A 26,746-nucleotide genomic window follows, 5' to 3' on the forward strand; every position below is an offset into this window, starting at 1 on the left:
AATGAGGGAGATAAAAAATGCTTGAGACAAGGGCTCTATTTATAGGTTTGAGAGAGGCCTTGGGGAGGTAGCTGTGATGACCCCTTTTTAACCCCTTGATCTAAATTTCAAAAATTGGGCATATGTTAGGGAATCATCTAGATTAAGCGTACCTTTGACCATCATTGCTATAAAAATTATTTGAGGAGATGAACATTTAAATTAGTTTATTGGTTTTTTTGGAAGATTTCTTCTCATAGTACCAGATCATCTTCTCTCTCCTGGTTACGACCATCTTGAGATGGTAGAATGACGATGCAGAGGGCACATAAAAAAAGCTCCAAGCGGTTCTAACAAGTGCTCAAAATTACTCCGCCTCTCCCCCCCACCAACTCCCTATCTCAGGATTTCATAACTCAGATGAGGATAAGACTTTCTGTACTATAATTTGAAATGCAATCCAGATGTTCTTTAAGAATACATATGTTTGTTATAATGGACTAGTATCTCTTAAATGCAATGTTTAACTAAATAACATACATTTATATCTATTTTGAAATATATATATGTATATACATATATATGTATATATGTATATACATATATATGTATATACATATATATGTATATATGTATATACATATATATGTATATATGTATATACATATATATATGTATATATGTATATACATATATATATGTATATATGTATATACATATATACATATATACATATATATGTATATACATATATACATATATATATGTATATACATATATATGTCTATATATATATGTATATATATATGTCTATATATATATGTATATACAATATATCAATATATATATATATATATATATGTATATATATACATGTATATATATATACATATATATGTATATATATACATATATGTATATATATACATGTATATACATATATGTATATGTATATACATGTATATACATATATGTATATGTATATACATGTATATACATATATGTATATGTATATACATGTATATACATATATGTATATACATGTATATACATATATGTATATGTATATACATGTATATATACATATATACATATATGTATATATATGTATATACATATATACATATATATATATACATATATACATATATGTATATATATATACACACACATATATATATATATAGATATATTGTATATACATATTCTATAGCTTATAACATATATCAATCTTTTAAGATCTCTTTAATGTTTGCACATTCATATGAATTGCTTAATAAATTCCTTAATGATCCCTATCTATATTCTAAGCGCCATACAACTGGCGAGTTCATGAATCCTTATATTTGATAATGTATAACTCATGAATGGAACTTCAAACATAATTGAATGCTTATGCTTTTATCTACGAATTAACATCAATCGTTTGTTAAATTATATACGTGTGGATTAATATGGAGTAATATGAAATTTGATTACCCTTTAATTGCTTAAACCTTTACTCATGAACTAATATCAACATTTCATTGATTTATAAGAATATGCATGAGTATGACATAGAATGAAAATGATGATCTACACACCTATTGCACACGACATCAACCCTTGTGCCAGAAGGTAGACGTTTTCACTTTGGACGTAGAGATGGGTAGAACTGTAATGTGGAGACTATCAGATGTTTGGCACCAATGAATGATAGTATTCGTGCACAGATCTTGGCTAGATGGGATGATGCTCGATTCATACTATTTTTTTTCCTTATTCACCCTTCGCACTTATGATATCCTTTTTATTTATTTCCTTCTGCTATTCTTCAATGTTTGCAATCTCTATCTATTTGTAATTGCATTTAAATAACTTATAAAGATGTCTTTCTTTGAAAACATTGCTTTATGTTTCTTGTGTATGCCCATCGTGATTATCTTTAATTACTTTATGAATAGGAAGAAAGTAGATGTACGAATGCAGATATATGCAGTACAATCAATGATATTTATCTTTGAAATCTTTGATTTGAAGAGAATAATGCCTTTTTATACTCTTTATTCTTGGTCTATATTTATAGTGCTATTGAGGCTAAGATCATGAACGATCATGACTATTCATAGTATATCCCTTGATTAGTCATGAAAATTCATGGCGAGATGAGTAATAGAGCTAGTCCTAATTGGGTGTGATTATGCACTAATTAAGACCTTCGATCTTGAAGTATTATATTATCAATTTGACTAACGGTAATGGTATATTAACATTATTGATTGATTTATATTGATAAGAGTTATTTGTGAGTATGACACAATTAATTATTGATTCATTAGTTATTGTTACTTCTAACAATAACACTAATAATTATATCATATTGATTAATGATGTTAATTAATATTGTTTTACTCACTAAACAATTAGTTATATAATTATATTTGAAGTGACTTTTTATATATGATGTTAATTATTATTAAATTAATTTATTATTATTATTATTAAATAATTAAATTAATATATTATTAGTTAATTATTATTTGCGAACCATCTCATTTTACATTAGAATTTATACCTATTCATGTCACTTATGAAGGTACAATTATTTACAAAGATGTCTTATTATATACATACTTCAAATATGATTAGCGTCAATTATTAATATTATATTTATATTGTCAAAATATCACTATTATATATTAGATTATATTTTACTTTAATATTATTATTCTTAATTATTCTCATTATATAATATGTTATTCGAATATTCATATATCCTTTAATTTGGGCTCATGACAGTAGCATCTATGTGGCATCTACATAGGTGCCACAAGGGAGACAGATGGACTAAAGGACAAGCCATGCAAAAGTCAAAAGGAGCCTTTATGGTTGAGAGGCTCAAGGTGTGCTCACACATGTGTGAGAAACCTTGGGGAAAGGAGTGGGGGACAGAGGTGTAAATGAAGTGGAAGCTTTATTGGATCATGAGCTTCTCACACATGTGTGAGAAAATACGTAGGAGCTAAAATGTGTTTAGAAAGGTGTTTAAGATAAACAAGTGGGATTAAGTAGTGAGTAGGCTTAGAAGGATGAGAGTGATGGGTGTAGACTAGGTTTTAGGATGGGATTAGGATTAAATTAATAGGATTTAACTTAATCACAAGATTAGAGAACTTAATAAAGTGGAGTGAATTAAATAAATCAAAATTTATTTAAAAGGGGATTTATGGATCACTATGCATTAAATGAATTTAATAGATTAGAGGGAAAGTATTTAAATTAAATTTAAATACATTAGAAAATGTAACTATTTAGTTAAATAAGTAGAAGAATATGACAAATATAATTAATTAATAATTAATTAATTATAATATCGCAAAAAATATTAAATGAATTAATATAACATTTGGGATATTTTTAAGCATCTACATCTTGCCCCTCTTTGATGTGATGTCAAAATGACATTATATCAAAGAAAAGAAAATATAGGTTGCCCTAGAGAGGATAAGAGTCCTAGGAGTTGTGTTGTAGTGATGATAGGGGAGGAGGGTGCCCCCTCAAGGAAATGGGGTGAAAAAGGAATATATTTTGCCCCATTTTCTTGAAAATAGACATGAGAAGGAAAAGAGAAAGATAAAAGGCTTAAAAGATGACCTTGCATGACTTGTTAGTAAGGGTGTAGTGAAGCAGGGTGAATTGGATAATGATTAATCTAAATGTAGTTGAACTACATGAATGCATGGGATTTAGTTGTGTTCATATGGGAGGGTACACCCTAGTTTGATATTGCAAGAGGAGTTATGCATCAAATGCTATAGAAGCATAGTTGACAAGATTCCTTTGCATGGACTAGACTCTCAACAAAATAGAAACTTTAGGAACATAGATGTAGGTTTCATAGTCATGATGGATAATATGACATATACGCACTAGAGAGGTCTGGGGACACCCAAATTCTTGTTAGGAATCTTGGTGTAAAGTGTGCTAACTCATTGCCCCCAGTGAGCAATGCATAATCATAACTCAAAAATTGACAGAGATGTGCTAAAGAATCATGAAAATAGATCATATTGTAAAATAACACATGTAATCAGGTTAAACCATTCAGATGATACCAAGATATTGAAGATCAAGGCACACTTGGGAAGGCTATCACTAACGCACAAAGATAAAATCAATAAAAAACACCAAGTATGAACAAGTAGTCATCCAGTCCACAGTTCTTGCCATGAACTTTATTTTAATGGTGAATTTGTAAAGCCTGTGTAGGAAGGATGCATCCTATAAGGCAAAAATTGATTGTTTGATTGAATTGTATTGAAATGTTCATGATTGTTCATTGGTAATTGGGAGAAAGGAAAAAGGTTCTCAAATCATTTAGTCTCAGTGTGAATTTGTGTAAGTTTTGTTTGCAATCACTATTTTGATAAGCTTGGTTTGATGGGTTGAAGCTTAGTGTCATGAGATAAATAGAAGAATTTTAATAACATATGATAAGATAATGGATGAATTGAATTGGAATGGAAGTGGAATGTGAGAGAGCAAGTGATAAATGTTCTCTAGAGGAAAGTTTGTTTAATGGAAGACTAGAAATTTGATCAAAGTATATGCAAATAGATGGAAATATCAAGCAAATAACTATGAAAAATGATGTGTATGAAATGATTAGAAGAGGGGAATATGATTAGATTAGAGGAGAAATGAATTGATTGAATTGATGAAAATGACTAGATTGGGAACAATGACAAGGGAGATCCAAGGAATGGTAAATGGATGAAAAGGGTGGGGATATCTGAATGGAGGAATAATATGGGAGACCAAACGATCTGATATAGGAAAATGGGGAGCCAAGGACCATGTTTCAAAGGAGTGACCAAAAATGCCCCATACCAAGGATAGTCAAATGGAAGGAAATATGGTGGGAAAGGATGTGTGAACATGGAAAGATGGTGTGAAGGCTATTGTATGGAGGAAGGGAATGCATGTGTATTTCCAAAGCATATATGAACATTTTTTTGTTGTGCCTCTAGTATTGATCACAAGCATAGGCCTAAAAGTGGAATGAATAAGGGATATGGGAGGGATGGTATGAAATAGGGATAATGATATGAAGAGTATGCATGAAATGTGGGACATGCAATGGATGAGATAACCAAAACAAATGACATATGAAAGAAGGTGGAAGTATGTAGGAGTATGGATGGAGGATAGAGGAAATGAATCTAACATGGATGAGGGATACAAGATATGGATAGGATGTCAAGATCAAAGATGTAAAAGTTGATGGAAATATGAAGGATGATGGATGGATATGAAAAGTGAACATGAAGGGATGAAAGGAATAGGATAGTTAAGATTGAAGATGGAAAATCATGATGGATGGTGTATGGAAATATGTAAGGCAATGTGGTATGGATGGAGCTTGCCCCTAGTGTAGAGTGCAAGTGGAAGAGGAACAATGAATGGTTTGATAAGTGGAATTGGAATACATTGGATTCATGATAGGAAAATAAAGGGAGGACTCAAGCATTTAGATACATGGATTGCATCCCTTGATATTTATTTCTCTTTCTTTTATTATTTCCAAGGAATTTTTGCTAGTTTTTCATAGATGTTAGAAGGATAGTAATAATAAGGATGAAATGGGTGGGAAATGAAGGTCAAGGACTTATAAAAAGGTTTGGATTAAGGGGATGGAATGGTTGGGAGGAAGACATGGTTGATGGATGCTAGGTTGGAAGACTTGTGAATGAGTAGATGAAGGAGGTGGAAAGATCATCATTGACGCACACCTTGAAGGGTGATGGAAAGGAGGAAATGTTGGAGGATATGTAGGAGAAAGTTTGAATTTTGAGATATAGGGACCCAAAATGGATGAAAGAGATGATGGATTTAGGATTGCGGATTTGAGTATATAAGGACCCAAAATGGAGCTGAAAAATAAAAGCTTGGATGATTTATGAATGAGGGAAGCCTTTGGATTAGTGAAATTGGATGCCATTTTAAAGTTTTCTTTGAGATTCATTGCTTCATTAAGTAGCTTTGGAATCCACATGATTTTTGCATTTTTTATTTTCAGCCTTTGTGGTCTTTTGATTTTTTCTCGATCATATTTTTCTTTTCTCGATCATGTCTTTTAGAGGGGACATGTTGATCCTTTGATTTTTGTGGATAGTTGGCTTGATTCACTTTATCTTTGGTATCCAATTTTATGCCATTGGATATGGCACGATAGTATGAGGAAAAATGGGATGGAGAGCTTATGGATGGTGAACATTAGAAGGAATTTAAGGATGTGTGCCTTTATTGACCTTTAATAGGTATATGAGAGGATGAAGTGAAAGAATTGAATATGGTAGATGGATGTATGTTAAGGACCCAAAATGGATGGAGGGTTTGACTTTGGAACATAAGGACCCAAAAAGGATGGAAATGAGGAAGGAATGGGAATATGGATATAAGGGCCCAAAATGGACTTGGAATATGGATGATGGGAATATTTAGGTTTTGATGAAGGAATTTTGGATTTGGAATGAGTGGAAGGTGTACCAACATCTTGAGACATTATTTCTTCAATGGGATACTTATCATTTTCAATACAAGATGCGAGTCTATGTGTATGGGGTTAATGAGTAGATTGGATAGGTGTGATAAGGTCTTGTGGAGGATTAGGATCATGAGGGGGATTATGAGGGATAATAGGATCATGAGATGGATTGGGATCATTAAATGCAAATGAAGGTGTACTTTGATCTTGACTTATAAGAGGATTATTTGATGGAATAATTGGATAATGAGATGAAACACCATTGTACAATGGAGTGGAGGGAATGGAAAAATGAGATGAAGTGATTTGATCTTGACATGGAGGAGTGTTAGTAGATGCAGTGGAAGGAACCTCTTCATGCAGTGGAGGGTATATGGATGCTAACTCTTGAGATGGAATGAAATCAATAATGTGTGTGGTACATGTAATGTCTTGAGCTTGACTAGGAAGGGGATCATGCAATGGAATAAGTGGGATAAATGGATCTTGAGGGATAAGGGAATAATGGGATAGAGAAATGCTCAGATCTAGAGGAGAAAATGAATCCATAATGGCATGCTTTGGAGGAAGGTCTTGAGATGGATTTGGGTGTATGAATTTGGGTGATTGGATCACTTTATTTTTGTTTTTATACTTAGACAAGGTTTGTAGTGAGATAAACCTATTACAAGGGTGGGGATGATGTTGATTTTGGATGATTAGGATTGTGTGAAGGTGGAGGTATGGGTAGGGGATTGGGATGATGGTTTTGGACATTAAGCTCAAAGTATGGGGAATTGCATGGAGGATTTGGGTTGGATGGGGCATGAAGATTATGGTCTTCGAAACATGGGGGAAGAGGACATATGTCTTGGAAGGTAGATTTTAAATTTTGATTCACTAGGCTCAAGAGAGAATTCTTGAGTTCCTCAATTTATTTGGCCATGACATTTATGTTTGAGGAATTGTGTGGGCTATGAATGGAATCATATGTTGATGAAGGATAACAAGGTGGATTTCCCTTGTCAAAGGTAGAAGAATAAGGAATATGAGCTGGATTATAATTGGATATGAAATTTTGAGGATTGATTTGATATGGGGTTTGTGATGGAGGTGTGACTCCATATTGCCTTTGAAGGTCCCCAACCATTTGGTTAATCCAATTCTTATCCATGGAACTTAGATGAGGGGTGATGAAAGATCTGATGATGGATGAAATATGAACTTAGGACTAGGATCAATTTTGTACTTTGTTTTGATTTGATTTAGATTGTATTTGACTTGATATTGATTGGATTTGATTTGATATTGGATGAAGGTTTGAGATAACCTTGATAAGATTTGGGTTATTCAAGATAACTAGGATTAAATTCCAAGGATTATGATGGTGCTCAACAGTCCAAAGTGGAAAATTTTATGAAAAATTGAATTAGAAGAAAATTTGAATAGATGAAAAAAGATTGATTTTGGATTGAAGATGTAAATGGATTGACTTGGGAATTGATTAGAAATTTTTTTTTTTTGACAAGGGATTGGATTAGAATGATGATGATTTGAAGGATTGGATTAAGGATGAATTATGATATTGGCTGAGGAAATTGGATCTTGATGTGGATTATGAATCATGACTAGAATGAAGATTAGGAATTTGATGGAATGATTAGGAAGATGAGGAAATGATTTGGATGAATAAAGATGATTAAGACTTTGAGGAATGATTTCGATGATTAAGACAAGAGATACATGATGGTGATGAATTTGATGGATATAAAAAGTGATTTTGACTTGATGTGGACAACTTGACTAAGAGGACTTAAAAAAAGAGTTGTTTTTGTTGTTTTTGAGATTTTTTTGACTTTTTTTTTGAATTTTGAACTTTTATGATGTTTCTAGATTTTTTTGAAATGTAACATGCAAAGCCTATAATAAAATATACATATAAGAAAAATCTAGATGGTGTGTCCCCTTCAAATGGGGAGGTTTTTGAACACTTAGCACACCGAACACACCAACAATCCGAACTAGGGGTGTCCTTGATATACACAAGGTACGTGAAGCCCAAATATGTAGATCACCCAAAGGCATGAGAGGAGTGAATACCTAAGTGGTCTTGGGTTTAAAAAACACATGTTCTTTTCCAATTGATGCTTAGGTTTTGTAAGCTATTCTTGAAAACACTCATGTATATAGCATAAAATTTTCTTTCTAGCTTGAAAACATCATCAACATAATAAAAATTGAGAGTTCACCAATATAAGAAATTTGTGTTGGAATAATAAAATGGGAAGAATACTTTTGAGAGGGGGGTGAATCAGAAGTATCACACTTTTGACCTTAAACACTTTTAACTGAAAATAAAATTTATGCATGTAAACATATCAAACAACCATAAAGTAAACACATGCATCACAACACATAACACCAAATTTGGTAACCCAAAAACCCTCCAAAATGAGAAGCTAAAACTGGGGTGGGGATGATACCCACAAAACCACTGTAGCAATAATGTTTGACCACTTTTGATGGTCTACCTTGTTAAAGGCTTACCCTATTAAAGACTTTACACTATTTGAATAGTGACCTATTTAAAGGATTTACAAACACTTTACATGAAGAAGTGTCACCCTGTTAAAGGATTTTATCACCTTTTCAAAGGATCTACAACCTAGCTGTTCAACTAACCTATTAACATAGAATTTTCCTTCTAATACAATTGCTAGAGAGTATTAGATCGATAAACTTGATAGCTTACAATCCTTGATTGCTGAATTCAGACACTTGATATGCTCTCTTTGATCTTGATCCTCTGAGATCTGATATCTATTTGATGCTCTTGCTCTATTTTGATCAACTAAATACTACAATGTTGCTCTCTTGCTCTAAGTCTTTCACACTTCCTTGTGAATTTTGCTATAGTTTACCCATACTCTGCTCTCATCCACACATACAATGGGGTTTAATCCTCCTTTTAGAGATTTTGAAGACTTAGGGTTAGGTATGGATCTATGATCCATATTGAATCTTTATTTCCTACTCATTCCTTGCACTTTTCTTATTGGTTGCATGCCTTCTCCATTTTTCTTATTGGCTGCATGCTGATCACATAAGAAATGTAAAAGATTTGTTCTTATCCTTAATATCCTTTGAGACTCATCTATGTCAGCTCAAAAAATAGTTTACATTTGAGTTTGTGAAGGCACAAACTCATATGTTGATTCTGTGTTACTTGGCACATACTAGATTACTGGTGCTCGACACATGTAGTATTCTGGCTTGCTCGACATCAACTGTGACTCAACACCTATATATCACTCAGCTCATATGGTTCACTCAACACCTGTATCATGCTTGACACTTGATCTTCACTCAACACCTGAAGAGTTTTTGGCACCTGAAGATCACTCGACACCTATTGGAATTCTGGCTTGGCACATACTATGGATCAACATATATAGTGTACTCGACTTCTATATGAAAATTGGTTAAGTGTGTTGACACTCAATTGCCAAAACCATTATGAAACCAACAATCTCCCCCTTTGACATGAGTCTAAAAAACACTAAACTAAGCATTATACTTGGTCTTATGAGTACATTATCCAATTTGTTCGGCATATATACAAAATTTCAAAAACTTTTTCAAAATTTTGTAAAAAATAATATACCTCAAAATTCTTATAACTCCCCTTGAGCTGATGAACCATTTCTATTCCTGTAACCAAAATTCTTGTGCTGAATGTGTCTCATGTTGATGTATCTGATACTCTTTGCTTTTTCCCTATTTTTGTTTCCTGTGCTTGCTTGCCGACCTATTCTGTCTATTCAATTTTCACTTTTTATGTAGTTGCAAATTTTTATTCATATCTCCCCCTTTTATATGTCTCCTCCTTTTTTGGCTATCATAGGATATGTATAATCTTTCCCCCTTTATTCTCCAAAATAATGAAAGAATCTAATTACTTAGTATTTTCCCCCTTAGTTATTAATCTCCCCTTTTATTTCATATCTCCCCCTTTTTGACACTTATGTCAAAGGGTATTAAGGGTTAAGACCATATTTTTCCAAAAATGTACTATTCACCTCTATAATCATCTTAAGAGCTACATCCCAATTTTTCAAAACAATTTCCAATGACTTGTGCTTAGTGGAAGTCTCTACAGCAAGATGTACAAGTCCATTTGAAGTAGAAAGATTAGGATCTTTCTTTAGCACATTCTCATCATAGGCTTGTTCTTTATGGAGTACTTCCAAGTGTGGGGTAATGGAAGATTGTATCTGCATAAATTTGGCCCTGATATTGGCCTCTTTAGTTGTTAGTGTAGCTAATTCTTTTTGTATGTGAAGTGTTTGGACAAAATGCTTCTCACTCTGAGCTGGGTCTTTTGGTAGTTGCATGCTAGAAATCTTTAGATTTTTCTCTAGGCTCAATATTCTTTGGCTTGTCTCTTGTGTGAAATAGGAAAAATCGCACAACTTTTTGTACAATGAGAATACATTCTCAACTATAGTTTTTGCCTTTTCAATTTTTTTAGCCAATTCTACCTATGACAGTGCTATTTCACTTGCTATTTTCTCATTGAATTTCCCTTGGAATTTCTTCTCAGACCATTCCATAAGTTTTACATTGGTTTCCTGGTCTTCATTTGTCACTTGTTCTAAATTTTTTGACAATTGTTCCATTATTGGCTTGGTCTCATGAGGTGACTGCAAGCTAAAGACATCCAAAAAGATGTCCTTGATCTCATGTAATGCTTTCTTTTGTTTATACTCCTTCCTGAGTATTTATTGCCTTTTTCTCTTGTTCAAGGCTTCCTGCATCTTAGTGATTTACTCAATACTTATTGTCTTTGAGTCATAACTGGCTATGACTATCTCCTCATCTAACTCAGGGTCTCCATAGTGAAGTACCCTTGTCACCTTGGTTGAGCTTGAGCCTGGTATAGATATTTGCAATAGAATTGCATCAGTGCTCAGCTTCTGAAGGACTTGTGTAGGAGTGCTAGTAGTTGGTAGATTAACCAATGTTTGTATGGTAGCCTACTCCTCTTCTTTTGATGTGTCCTTATCTTCATCTAATCTCCCCTGATCAATTACAATCTGTTGTGTTTGTATTGTAGGATCAAATGTAGCAATCTATCTTGTCTGTCCTGTTGTTGTTTCTTTATTTGCTTCTGTACTCGGCTTCTGCTACATGGTATCACCTGTTCTATATGTGTCAACTATTGGAAATGGTGGTGGAAGCATTAGGAGTTAACCACTAGTAGCTGTAGAGATTGTAGAAGGTGGTTCTTGTGGATTCACATTGTCTCTAATTGGTTCTACTACTACCTTTTTCAACTCATCTACACTCACCAATACTAGATTTGTGCATAATTGTTCTCGTGGAGTTGATTGGTGAAGGATCTTCTTGAGATCCTCTACAATAAGTGGATTGGTGTTCTAAGCAGAAGTTTCAGGAACATCCTTCACAATTATAGTATTTGCAGATGTGGTGATGACATGTGGAGGGCTAGGAGGTGGTAATTGTGTGTCTTGCACACTATGGTCTTCTTGCTACTACTGTTGATCAGCTGTTACCATTTTATCTCCTTTTTGTGTTTCCTCCTCTTCTTCTTTTTCTTTTTCTTCTTCATTTTTCTTCTCTTCTCCTTTCTCTTCTTCTGTCTTCTCTTCTCCTTTTTCTTCTTCTTTCTTCTCTTCTTCTCATTTTTCTGTTTCTTTTTCCTCATTTTTTCCCTCTTCCTTCTCCTTCTCACTGGCCTTAGCCTTATTTGTTTTTGCATCCTTCTCTTCTTCCTTGTCATCTGTCAAGTTGTATATTGACTTCCACAATATTGTGAACTTATTGACAACTTCTTCAATTTTATTTTGTAAAATTCTAAAGGCTCTATATTTTGGCACAAACTTTCCCCCATGTTTCTTGTTAGCCTTAGCAATTTGACCTCTAGTTAATTCTGGCATTACTTGTGCCAAAGTGGATTATCTTATCTCCTTTTCCATTTTCAAACAATAATGCCACTTATTTTCAATAATTTCATATAGTTCCTTGGGCATAGTATTGTCTAATTCAAGAGGTGTGTTCTTGAATTTTGCCATCATGGCATATACTGATTCTTCTATCTTATTCTGATCTTCTCTACTTAATTTATTGAAATTAATACTTTTCAAATTAGAGAAGTCTGCATTCTTAATATTTTCACAAATTTTATCTACATGTGACTTGGGAGGATGACTTACCACTCTAAACTGGCTGATGTCCTCTGATTCTATTCTTTCCTCATCCTTAGATTTTGGTTGTGCAACATATTTTCTTCTTGGTTTCTTTTGCACTTGACCATTTTGCTCAGTGGCCTTCTTCTTCTCTTTCACTTACTCCTTGGCCTTCTGAGTTGAGGCCCTTGTAGTGGCTCTTGTCACTGGTATAGTGGGATTTGCTTGAGTTGTCTCTGTAGCCTTCTTGGCTTTAGGCTGGGCTATAGGATGAGATTTAGCTTTTCTTTTCTTGGGTTCTTGAGCTGGTGCTTCCTTGGCTTCTTCTTCCTATGCACCTTCTTCCCCTTCTCTATCCTCACCTAAGCCTTGTGTGAATTCTAGTGGGCCTTGCCCCTATTCATCTTCTTCTTCTTCATCATCTTCTTCTTCTTCCTTAACTACCCCCTCAATTCCTTCTCAAAATTTATTCTTTATCTTCTTCACCAATTTATCTTTCTTCTTTAAGGTGGAAGTAGTTTTCAGCTCCATATCTACCTTGGAACACACAACATCATATGTCCCAAAGTGTTTAGCAATCTTATCAATTTCCTCTATAAGCAATGTTGTGATTGTTGCTGAAGCTTCATCAACATCTAGTTCATAACCTAATGGTCTTAGCCATCTCACCCTTGGAACTACTGCTTGGATGTAGGTATAATCAATGTCAACCAAGAAACAAATATCATTGATATGCTGATCCACTAGGGAAACTAGTATCCTAAGTCTTTGTTTCATGGATTTTTTAAAATCCTCAAAATAACTTTTCATTTGGGCTTCAAAGTTGTCACCCATTTTCTCAATGTACTCATTGATTTGAGTAATGGCTGACTTGTCTAATTTCCAATTAACTTTGCCAATGGAAGGAAACTCTTCCAAAACATAGAAAAATATACAAATTAGAATTGAACCAAACTTACATTGAGCACCTTTAGATCTTCTGATTGCTCCCAAATTCTCCATGATTTGGTGCAACAACAACTCTGCTAGATCATATGTATGATCTTTCTTGGCAAGTTTATATGCCACATCCATAGCAATACATGATACACTATTCAATTTGCTAGATTGATAGAACTTGTGAGAAATCACTCTCACTGCAAAATCCAAAAGGGGATCTATGGTTGTGTCAATGGTCATGCCCTCTTGTTCCATTTAGTCTCGGTGTTCTTTTCAATAGCTTCCTTTGAATCACTACGTTGGGTCTTGTGTCGATCTAGGGTTGGAAAACTTGTAACCCTATGCACTATTCTCTTCGTTATCTTCACTGGTTCTCCTTCTAACCATAAACAACCATTATGTATTTTGCTGAGAAAATTTTTGATCCACTCAATTTTAAAACCTGTGGGATAAACTAGGGCATGGGTTAAACTCTTTTTCTCAACCATTTGAAATTCTTCTTTAAGCACACGATTTTTGCACAGTTTATCATATGCTTGAAAAATTTCAAGGTCTCCTATTGCACCTATCTTGCAATTGTAACACTTCCTCACATCCTACACCATTACAACTTTGGGTGGAATAATGAAGAGTGTGTTGGTAGGGTCATTTTTATAAGCAACTTCTAGAATTGGTCTAAAATCTGGTTGTTTGATCTCATTGCTAACCAATTGAACCTCAAAACCTTCCTTTTCCTTAGGTTTTTTTAGAACTGGAAGCCATTTTTTAAATCTAGGGTTTCAAAAGATATAAAATTTTATGACTGCGCAACTCAACACTTGAAGAATACCTTAGATCGATGAAAATGATGTTGAATCTGTGTTGAAATTCGAGCAAAAGGCATCAATGTTTGTTCTTCAATAACTTTTGCACTCTTCTCATTCTTTCTCTGTGTTTGAATGATGAGAAATGATCAAAACTTTACCTTATACTCTTTCTAAACCTAGCATTAAATTCTTAGTGCATATAAAGTTGTGCACTCAGCTCTCGAAGATTTCAACATAACTTGGCTTCCATTGGTTTTCCTTCACTTGGCTCCAACTAGATTTCCATCGCTCGACTTTCATTGAAATTCCCCAACTTGACATTGACTATCAACTTGGTTGCAACTGGCTACTCGGCATGCATTGGCATCTAAGGACAATTGTGCAACACTTGCAAAAATTTTAAGTTTTAACTTTGCATCTTTTCTCATGCTATTTTCTTCTTTGCAATGCTTGTTTGTCTTGGGACTGATGCATGATATAACTATGTATATCAGTCCCATACACCTATTCTTGCTTAGTTGGATGAGGTGTGACCACTTGACCTATTAGGTGAAGTGATCCCTTCATTTGATGAGCTACACTCATCTTTCTTCTTCCAAGTTTTGTTCATTTGTCTTCTGATGTGTTCAACATCTACCTTCTCTTTTCCTTTGTTGACTTTTGACTTGGGTGCCTTTGACTTTGTTGAGGAATTCTCGCTAATATGACTAGTCTTCAAGTAACTTAAACATGTGGTTTGACTTAACCATCTGCTATAGTTCCCTCTGAAATGTGTCCTTATGTAGTTTTCAGGAATGTGTCCATATTCTTGATAGTAATGACAACTATACTAGGTGTTGTAAACCCAATTGTGATGATGACCATGGTTACCTTCTCTTTTTTCCTAATTTGATGTCCACATAGGCTTTGATCTACATTCAGAATCTCTATGTCCATACTTCTTGCAATTGTAGTAGTGACTTTCAAATTTTGGTGTCCTGAAAGTCCTGGTCCTACATTCATGTTCTTGGTGTCCTTGCTTTTTTCACTTGTGATAGTAGCTTGCATTCTTAGGCTTATCATGCTGTAAGTATTCTTGCTCCTACATGCATTGGAAGTATGTCCTTTTTTACCATAGAAATGACAAGTTGGTTTAGTGTTCTTACCTTTGTTGCTCCTTTCTTCTACAGTTTTGGATGATTCTCCTTGTTCAGTGCTGTTGTAACCAAGTCCTGAAGTACCATTACTAGCCCTTGGTGATTTTAGTAGCTGCTCAAAGTACTTGATAGCCTCATTAGATTTTTTGAAACTTTCTACAACTTCCTTTTCTCTTTTTAGATCATTTTGTAGTTGTTCATTTTGCATATTCAGTGTAGAGATCTCATTGTCTTTCATATTCAACTCATGATGTGCATTCATCATTTGACTTAAGGTGTCTAGCTGCATGTTTGAGATTCTTTCAAACTCAATTATCTTTTCCTCCAATCTATTGGTAAGATTTCTCTTGTCATCCTCTAGCATAACCTTGTCTTCAATGGCTCTTTTCTTCTATTCAATTACTTCACAAAACATTACAGCTTGTGATTCTTGTTCAAGCTTGAGTATTCTGATTTCTTCTACTTGAGCTCTATTCTTCTCCATCAATTATGCTATTGCTGCATCAAACTCTTCAGAATCTCCATTGGCAAGCACTTTTGTGGTATCAATCTCCTTGTATTGTGTGTCATTTTTAGTTATGGCTATACCCTTCCTTCTTTTCAAGGATTTTCTTAATTCTTCTTTGGCTTCCTCCAAGTTGTGCAGGACAAGGTGCACATCAATCACCTGATTCTCTATGATCTTCTCAAGTTTGAAGACTTCTATCTTTAGATCTTTTCTCTAAGTTGTTAGGCTTCTCCTTGTGAGAACCAACTCTGATACCAATTGTTGGAATAATCAAATGGGAAGAATACTTTTGAGAGGTGGGGAGGGTGTGAATTAGAAGTATCACACTTTTAACCTTAAAAACTTTTAACTAAAAATAAACTTCATGTATGTAAACATATCAAACAACCATAAAGTAAACAAATGCATCACAACACATAACACCAAATTTGGTAATCGATATACCCTCCAAAATGAGAAGGTAAAACTAGGGTGGGGATGATACTCACAAAATCACTGCAGCAATAATGTTTGACCACTTCTGATGGTCTATCCTATTAAAGGCCTACCCTGTTAAAGACTTCACACTATGTCAATAGTGACCTATTTAAAGGATTTACAAACACTTTACATGAAGTGTCACCCTATTAAAGGATTTTATCACCTTTTCAAAGGATCTACAACCTAGTTGTTAAGCTAATCTATTAACATAGGATTTTCCTTCTAATACAATTGCTAGAGAGTATTAGATTGATAAATCTGATAGCTTACAATCCTTGACAACTAAATTCAGTCACTTGATCTGCTCTCTCTAATCTTGATCCTCTAAGATCTAATATCTATCCGATGCCCTTGCTCTATTTTGATCAACTGAATACTACAATGCTGCTCTGTTCCTCTAAGTCTTTCACACTTCCCTCTGAATTTCACTATAGTTTACCCATGCTTTGCTCTCATCCACGCATACAATGGGGTTTCATCCTCCTTTTAAGGATTTCAAAGACTTCGAGTTAGGTATGGATCTACGATCCATATTGAATCTTTATTTCCTATTCATTCCTTGCACTTTTCTTATTGGTTGCATGCCTTCTCCATTTTTCTTATTGGCTGCATGTTGATCACATAGGAAATGTAAAAGATTCATTCTTATCCTTAATATCCTTTGAGACTCTTCTATGTTGGCTCAAAAAATGGTTTACATCTGAGTTTGTGAAGGCACAAACTCATATGCTAATTCTCTGTTACTCGGCACATACTAGATTACTGGTGCTCGACACATGTAGTATTTTGGCTTGCTCGGTATCAATTGTGACTTGGTACCTATCTATCATTCAGCTCATATGGTTCACTCAGCACCTGTATCATGGTCAACACTTGATCTTCACTCAACACCTAAAGATTTCTCGTCACTTGAAGATCACTTGACACTTATTGGAATTCTAGCTTGACACATACTATGGCTCGACATATATAGTGTACTTGGCTTCTATATGAAAATTGGTTAAGTGTGTTGACACTCAAGTGTCAAAACCATTATGAGACCAACAATTTGATAAGGAAAGAGTCAATTCCTTTATGCATTCAATATTGAGTGAGTGTTTGTTTTAAACACCAAATCCAAATGTTTATTGAAATGTTCTTTGAACCTTAAGAATTCATGATTTAATGAGATTCATTTTAAAATCCAAGTTGAAATGTGTATCATAGCATTGTTCTTTGATCCTTATGCATTCAAGAGTGTATTTTGACTTCTAAGAATTCATTCCAAAAAATGTTTTTGAATTTCCTTAAGGCATTCAAGATGGTTTTTTAACAACATTCATCCAAATAAAAAGTTTTTGTTCAGTTGATTATGCATTCAAGATTGGATTTGCTTGTTTTATGTTTAGCCATTCAAGAGTGTGTTTGATTTATCTCATTAAGTGCAACATTCATTCAACGAAAAATGATTAAGCATTCAAGTTCATTCTCAAGAGCAATAAAATATTAAGGAAAACCTGCAAGAAACATGAATAGGTGTTTCTAAAATGCTTCCATCTACAATGCTGCAATAAACAAGTTGATTAGCTTCAACAAAACCTCAAAAATGAAAGTTAACTATAGGAAAATTTATATTTTTTCTTTTTGTTATTTTTTCTATACGTAACTAAGCTTAGAATGACTCCAATCCCACAAAACCACTAAAAATCAAATTTTTATTTATACTCTTATTTATCTATTTAAAATCAAATCGTAGATGACAAAATGCAGGTAGAGATGACAAACAATAGAGATGAAAAAACACACAAATGAAAGAATGAAAAAAAGGTATAATATACCTGTTACTTATATTCACAAATCATAAATGACAGTAGCAAAGTAGAGACACCAAACCACACATACGAAAAAATAGAAAGTTGCCAGTAAATCAAAGATACCAAAATAGAAGGTCATAAAAAAAGTACAGACAAAAAAATAGGTTGCCAAAAAAGTGTAGACGACAAAATAGAAGGTTGCTAGAAAAGTGAAAATGATAAAATAGAAGGCCGCTAGAAAAGTGTAGACGAAAGTCTATAGTGGAGACACCCGTTCAAAGGTTAAGATGACAGTTTAGTGGCGGAGATGCCAATTTAGAAGTAGAAATGCCAGTTGAGAAGCAGAGACACCAATTTACATGGCATAGATGTCACTTTACATGTTGGAGATGCTAAAAAATGTAGACGACAGTTCATTTATGCAAATGACATTGGGCGCGAACAAAAATTAAAATCCACATTTTTAAAAGAAAAATGACAATTTTTAACTTAAATTTTGAATGTTTAGAGGGATATGGGTTCCACCGAGCATGCTAAAATGTATGCATGAAAATCTAACCTATCGAGAGCACATGTAAACAAGAAAACATTAGTAGCATGTGCATATCAAAGATTAAAAAAAATTAGAAACAACTAATGTTAGACTTGAGTTTTATAACTTAAATAACCAAAAAGCAAGAGTTCCCACACAACCTTAAAGCAGCTCAACAAGGGCCCCCATAAGATGCCTTGTTGGTCTACTTAAGTGTGGGGGATGTGGATGTGCTCTCCCAAATGCAACTATGAATCCCAATGATTGATAAATGATATGCAATAATAATGAGACTATACTAAGATTAATGGAGAATACTTCAAGCAATGGTTATGGAAGCAACCATTCTTGAAAGGACTCAAAAAATATTAATGTGGATATAAGAAATCAAGCTAGATTAACAATGCAAATGAAATACAATCTAGCAACTACCAAGGGGTTAGTAACAATGCATAAAATCACCAAGATCACTACAAATATTTAATTCTAAACTAGCATCATAACAATGCAATTGTGGGAGATGAAAAATGCTTGAGACAAGGGCTCTATTTATAGGTTTGAGAGGCCTTAGGGAGGTGGGATCTATGTGGCATCCACATAGATGGCACAAGGGAGACACATGGATTAAAGGACAAGCCCTGCAAAAGTCAAAAAGAGCCTTTATGGTTGAGAGGCTCAACATGTGCTCACATATGTGTGAGAAACCTTAGGGAAAGGAGTGGGGGATAGAGGTGTAAGAGGTGTAAATAAAGTGGAAGCTTTATTGGATCATGAGCTTCTCACACATGTGTGAGAAAACACTTAGGAGCTAAAAGATGTTTAAGATAAATACGTGGGATTAAGTAGTGGGTAGGCTTAGAAGGATGAGAGTGATGGGTGTAGACTAGGTTTTAGGATGAGATTAGGATTAAATTAAATAGGATTTAACTTAATCAAAGGATTAGAGAATTTAATAAAGTGGAGGAAATTAAATATATTTAGAATTTATTTAAAAGGGGATTTATGGATCGCTATGCATGAAATGAATTTAATACATTAGAGGGGAAGTATTTAAATTAAATTTAAATACATTAGGAAATGAACCTATTTAATTAAATAAGTAGAAGAATATGAAAAATATGATAAATTAATAATTAATTAATTATATTGTCATAGAAAATATTAAATGAATTAATATGGTGTTTGAGACATTTTTAAGTGTCTAACACCTACTTTCCTAAATTTTTAAGCATCTAACACCTACTTGAATGGCAATATTTCATCTTTGGACATGCGATTTTTCCCTTTGTTTGAAGATCTACATGATTGTGTATAATTGGATGACTTGTGTAGCATAAGATTCATATTTACAATTATCACATGCAACTTAAACATACAATGAAAAATATGCATTAACAATTTTACATACCACAAAAATGTGTTAGTCCAGGGGCATCATGTATAGTCCATACAAGTATTGCATGAAATTGAAATTGCCTTTCACCAATTGGTCTAGAGATGTCATACATAGTGACCCCATTCCATAACTCCAAAAATTCATCAATCAAGGGCTCAATATATACATTCATATTTTTCACTTGGTACTTACCTAGTTGAATGAACATTAAAAAAATAAATTATTATGACTATTTCGATACTGTGTTTATAAATTAATTTAAATTACTATTAAATTGAAAAATACCTGGTAAAATAATTTCCAACATTATGTGCCCCATCTTTATGGACATCCAAGGAGGAATGTTATTGTTAATGAAAAAAATAGGCTAGACTGAGTAAACATATCTCATCTCTCCAAATGGATTGACACTGTCTGTTGCTAATGAAATTTTCAGATTACAAGGTTCTTGTGATATTGCTATCAGGATTTAACTATGTGATTTTTTCAAACTTATTGACCACAAATCCATCTCTCATGAGAATAAATGGAACACTTAGCACTCATTGGATATAGGTGATGTTCACAGGGGTGAAGCACCGAGACTTCTCAGGAGGTCACCCATCCCGGTACTACTCCAGCCTAAGTGCACTTAACTATAGAGTTTCCTCCATGGTTAAACCCAAAGCTTGCAACCCCATTTGCAAAAGCTTCACCAAGTTTTGTGCCTTATGAACCATTCATTAGAAAGCCCCTTAAGCTCATCAATTGATAAGTAGGAGATAATTTCCATAGCAAGTCAAATTGTGATATTGCTATCAAGATTTAACTGTGTGATTTTTGAGTCAAACTCATTGACCCATGTTTCATGAGTAGTGATTCAACATGAATCCATCTCTCATGAGAATAAATGAAACACTTAGCACTCATTGGATCTAGGTGATGCTCACAGGGGTGAAGCACCGAGACTTCTTAGGAGGTCACCCATCCCAGTACTACTCCAGCCTGAGCATACTTAACTACAGAGTTTCCTCCATGGTTAAACCCAAAGCTTGCAACCCCATTTTTAAAACCTTCACCAAGTGTTGTGCCTTATGAACCATTCATTAGATATCCCCTTAAGCTCATTAATTGATAAGTAGGAGATAATTTCCACAGCAAGTCAAATTGTGATATTGCTATCAAGATTTAATTGTGAGATTTTTGAGTCAAACTCATTGACCCATGTTTCATGAGTAGTGATTCAACATGAATCCATATCTCATCAGAATAAATGGAATACTTAGCATTCATTGGATCTAGGTGATGCTCATAGGGTTGAAGCACTGAGACTTCCCGGGAGGTCACCCATCCCAATACTACTCTAGCCTGAGCACACTTAACTACAGAGTTTCCTCCATGGTTAAACCCAAAGCTTGCAACCCCATTTGAAAAACCTTCACCAAGTGTTGTGCCTTATGAACCATTCATTAGAAATACCCTTAAGCTCATCAATTGATAACTAGGAGATAATTTCCACAGCAAGTCAAATTGTGATATTGCTATTAGGATTTAATTGTGTGATTTTTGAGTCAAACTCATTGACCCATGTTTCATGAGTAGTGATTCAACATGAATCCATCTCTCATGAGAATAAATGGAACACTTAGCACTCATTGGATCTAGGTGATGCTCATAGGGGTGAAGCACCGGGACTTCCCGAGAGGTCACCCATCCCAGTACTACTCCAGCCTAAGCGTGCTTAACTACAAAGTTTCATCCATGGTTAAACCCAAAGCTTGCAACCCCATTTGCAAAACCTTCACCAAGTGTTGTGCCTTATGAACCATTCATTAGAAAAACTAGCCACCTATCTTCTATGTCCTTAAATGAAAAACCATCCATAGGCATTCACATAATGTCATCTTGACTTCTATTGTGTACATAGTAATCCATAAATTGTGCCAAACTAGTACACCTAAATAATCGTTGCAAACATGGAATAATGAGAATATACCAAAGAACTTTATGAGGCACCTTTTTCGTTATTTGATCTGATTGATATCTACTAATGTGAAAATAAGGGCATTCTGTTACAATTTCATGTTGTTTATGATATATAATATGATCATTAGGACATGCATGTATTGTTTGATATTCCATTCTAATATCTTACATAATGGTCGATAATTCTCAGTAAGAGCGAGGTAGATTGTTTGATGATGGCAACAAACACCACCTATCAACCTATAGAAAAATATTGATATTAATATAAAGAACATTAGTGGTATGCTAACATAGAGTATGACAAAAATGACACTATACCTTAGCATACGTGAGATTGCTACATTGGATATATCATTCATAACCTTGAAGTTTACCAGCAACAATACAACAAAGAGAAGTTTTGTTTGGTAGCCTTAGTACAAGGGCTCATATGACTTTTCAATTATAGGTACATTAAGGTTCTCTTCATCATCATCATTAGATGCATGACTGCCATCATCTTCATCATCTTCATTAGTTATGCTAGTAAAATCTTCTTCAATCCTATTCTTTGGCACATTATCAATTGCACCAATACCAAAATCTTCAATTATGTTCTCTACCTTAGGATCATATTCTTCCATGGGAGTATTACCTTTTTCTTTGATATTCACACCTCCATGTTCCACCAATTCAAAATCCACATTCACCAAAGGATGAAAATAGTTTCCCCCTTCAATGTGATCATGTTGCCTACAATTTCTCTAAGCTGATGTGATTAGAATTCTTTGATTCTTTAAACCCTTGCATTTTTTTCAAGGATAATAACATTTTCCATCACCATTTCTTTTGAATTGAGACCACAATCTAGCAATTGTTGCCTTATTTTGTTCTAGGTTCATATTGTTAGGTGCGAACTTTCTTCACAAGAAAATATTTGGGATATAAAATTATAACAAATATAAACATACAAGCATTAGTAGTATCTTGTATATAGTCAATAAAAATTAAATAATTAAATACTACTATCTCTTCAATACAGATGGCATCTAAACAAATCAAATGAATTATACAATATAAATATTAGCACTGATTTTGAACAATATAGCATTAGCATTGATTCTAGACTTCCTTTAGCTTGGTAGAAAACTTTTCAACTATTACATCCATGAGGTAAGGCTGGAGAAAGTGCATACTGCATTGTGAAAATCCATGCTACATAACTATGTCCAAGGTGTCTGCACACTGGAGGCATACTCTGCCTACCAGGCTTCCTACACACCTGTATACATGGGATCAAGACCCTTGAACTACTCACTTTAACGAATATGTAGTTTTGGTTTCTAATTATTTTGATTTAACTTTATTCCTATAACCACTGGTGAGCTTTACTCACCTAATGTAGCTCTTCACCATCATACACCCATTTGGGTGAATTAGGCTATTTTCTATAATTACAATCCTATAATACCCTAGTGCAACCTTCATGTTGTAGTTTACAGTTAATGTAAGGTTAACCTATATACGTCCTAACTCACTCCTTATATAGTTATGTTTAAAAGCTTGTGACAAGAATTAATGGGTCTAAATAGACTAGTCAAGTTAATGCTAGTTGATTGTTCATTTTATTGTACCTAATATGGTGATATTTCTACAAGAATTTGTAATTAACCCAACTAATTAGCAACTAGACTAATTGGTCTATACACGTCCTAACTCATTCGTTATATTGTTATGTTTAAAAGCTTGTGGCCATGCTACCTATTGAGTGAGTTTTATTGATTACATACATACATACATACATACATACATACATATATATATATATATATATATATATCTATATAGACACACACACACACACACACATATATATACATACATATATACATACATATATATATACATATATATACATACATCTATATATATACATATATATACATACATCTATATATATATATATATGTATGTATGTATATATATATGTATGTATATATGTATGTATGTATATATGTATGTATGTATATATATATATGTATGTATGTATGTATGTACATACATACATACATACATACATATACATCGATGAAAAGGGCACCACAATGAAATCCTAGATCTTGTTGTAGGGGCCCTAGATCATAAATAAGGTGGTCAAACACTAGGTAGGATAATATAGAAGGTCAATAAGCATCCAAGTTGACACAAGATATTTTAGGAAATCTCAAACATGCATTTAAGCAAGTTGCTTACATATTGTAATAAAGTTATAGATAAGTCAAAGGTTGGTCAACTATTGGTCAAACATCGTGAGTTGACCAAAAATCTCCATTTTTATGTTTTATAATCTTTTTGCATATTGTGGTATAGTTTTGATGGTAGGTGGAGTCTTTTATTTGAAGTTTGTGTAAAAGTTGTAAAAAGTACAAAAATTGCAATAAAAGTTGTCATGCAACTTTTTGCAATTTTTCTTGTAATCTGGAAGTCTAACAGTCAGATCATTATTTTGATCCAACATTGAAGGATGAAGTTGTAAGGTCAAGATTTATGACCTATAAATTGATTATCATCAACCTAGTCTGGGGTTGGAATAGTACTGTACGGATTTGGAATGAAATAACAATCATTTTAGTAGGAAAATCATGCACAATCATATTAAATCTTTCTAAAATTTATTTGCAAAGTGATAATCAATTGTTGTTATGTTTTTAGAAAGTTAAGTTTTTGAGGATTGATGAATGTAATAACTTTTTTTTGTCAAATAGGAGAAAGTGGTTTTACTCTTGAAATTCCCATGGTGAAAACTCTTGAGGGTTGGTGAGTAGAAGGGTATGAGGATGGGGAAGACATTATTGGTTTGTGTTTTAAAAACTTCCACCTATCTATACTATTCCTTCAACATCTGAGTCTCAATTTTCAATAGTTAAACTATTGGACGTGCTGACAAAATGTGATTACATTGAAGAGATTAGATACAGACTGCACACAAATTTAATAAGAAAACCTCTATTTTTGCAAGATTTATGAGTTTTTTTTCATTGTTTTGGTTATATTTAAAGTCAAGTTGATCTTGAATGAAAAAAGGACATTAACCTATGATCTAATCTTCCACTTTCATGCTTTGATTGCAGGCTTCCATAAGTGTTTCCATTCATATTTTCTTGACTGTCATAATACTCTCTAGTTTCTAGGTAGTTTTGATGACTCAATTATGAAATAATCATTCCATGAATATAAGTTCCTGATTCTCATGGAATGGCTTGTTTTCATTATTTATTATAGCAAGTAACCATTCTACATGCATTTAGGAAGGAGAGAATAAGTATTTTGGTGATCACCATAACAAATTTAAGAAATTTTACATTGAAATTGCTGGGTATGCTACAAAAGTAGCACATTGGCCTTAAGGGGTGGCTAATTTTATGTTGGATTATATCTACATATGGTAAGGACAAGGTGTTCCATCCATTATTTGTTGAAGAAAGTGTTGGGAAAGTATAGATTGAGGAAGACCTAGTTTTTAAGGGTTTTGAAACACAAATTGGGGCTTTTGCACTTGTAGGATCTATAAACTCAAATTTATTGAAAATTCGTTGAATTCAACTCATTTTATGAGACTATGGAGAATCTTGAAGTTTGGGGGTAAGTTTCACTCATAGTTTCTTTGTAAATCCATAATCTAGGAGGCCTAAATTGCCGATCAAGCATTAAAATAGAGACTGTTTTCCAAAGTAACCCTATCTATCCTTTTTGGCATGTTGAAGTATTCAATAAAGGGTATAACTAATGTAAATATACAATTAAATGATCACAATTTTCCTATTTTTGTTGTATGCCTCAGTGAATAACTGATGTAGAATTGTAGCTTCACTAAGTTTATGTATATAAATTTCAAATAAATAGGCCACTTTTTCTTTTTCTTTGATTTTATCTAACCTAATGGTCTAATAGATTTGTAAGATGGTTCTTGTTGCAACTTTTGAAGAATGACACTTTGTGAGAAATAAATTGTATTTAATACTAAGAGCTATATTTTTTCTAAAGCTCCTAACATGGAGCTTGCTTTAGCCAACAATTCAAAAATAATGCTTTAGAACTTGCACTAGCTTTGCAGCTTCAAAGGAATTGAGAAAAAATTGTTACTTAAATCTTTTTAGTAAAACCCATGTGCCTATCTTTAACTTTTTGTTTTCTTGCCCAGAAATATGTATATCATATGAATGAGAGAAAATGTCCTCACAAATTTGCACTTTGTATTTAAATAGAAGTTCCAAAAATCATAGATTTCTTGATAAGCTGACCTTAATATTCACACTGACAATAGTTATATAAAATGAATGCTTCAAGAAAAATAGAAAGAGTATCTCTGTAAAAAAATTAAATATCAAACTAGGGTATATCCCTATACCATCTAAGCCAATGACTCCATACATCTTTGGCAAATAGTGTTTAATGGGTACGTTATAATGAAACAAATGAGTTTTAGCTATCAATCAAAAGGAAACAAAATAAAACCATT

Source organism: Cupressus sempervirens, chromosome 3 (genome assembly GCF_028749045.1).
Source record: "Cupressus sempervirens isolate cs-2001-9-10 chromosome 3, ASM2874904v1, whole genome shotgun sequence".
Lineage (NCBI taxonomy): Eukaryota > Viridiplantae > Streptophyta > Pinopsida > Cupressales > Cupressaceae > Cupressus > Cupressus sempervirens.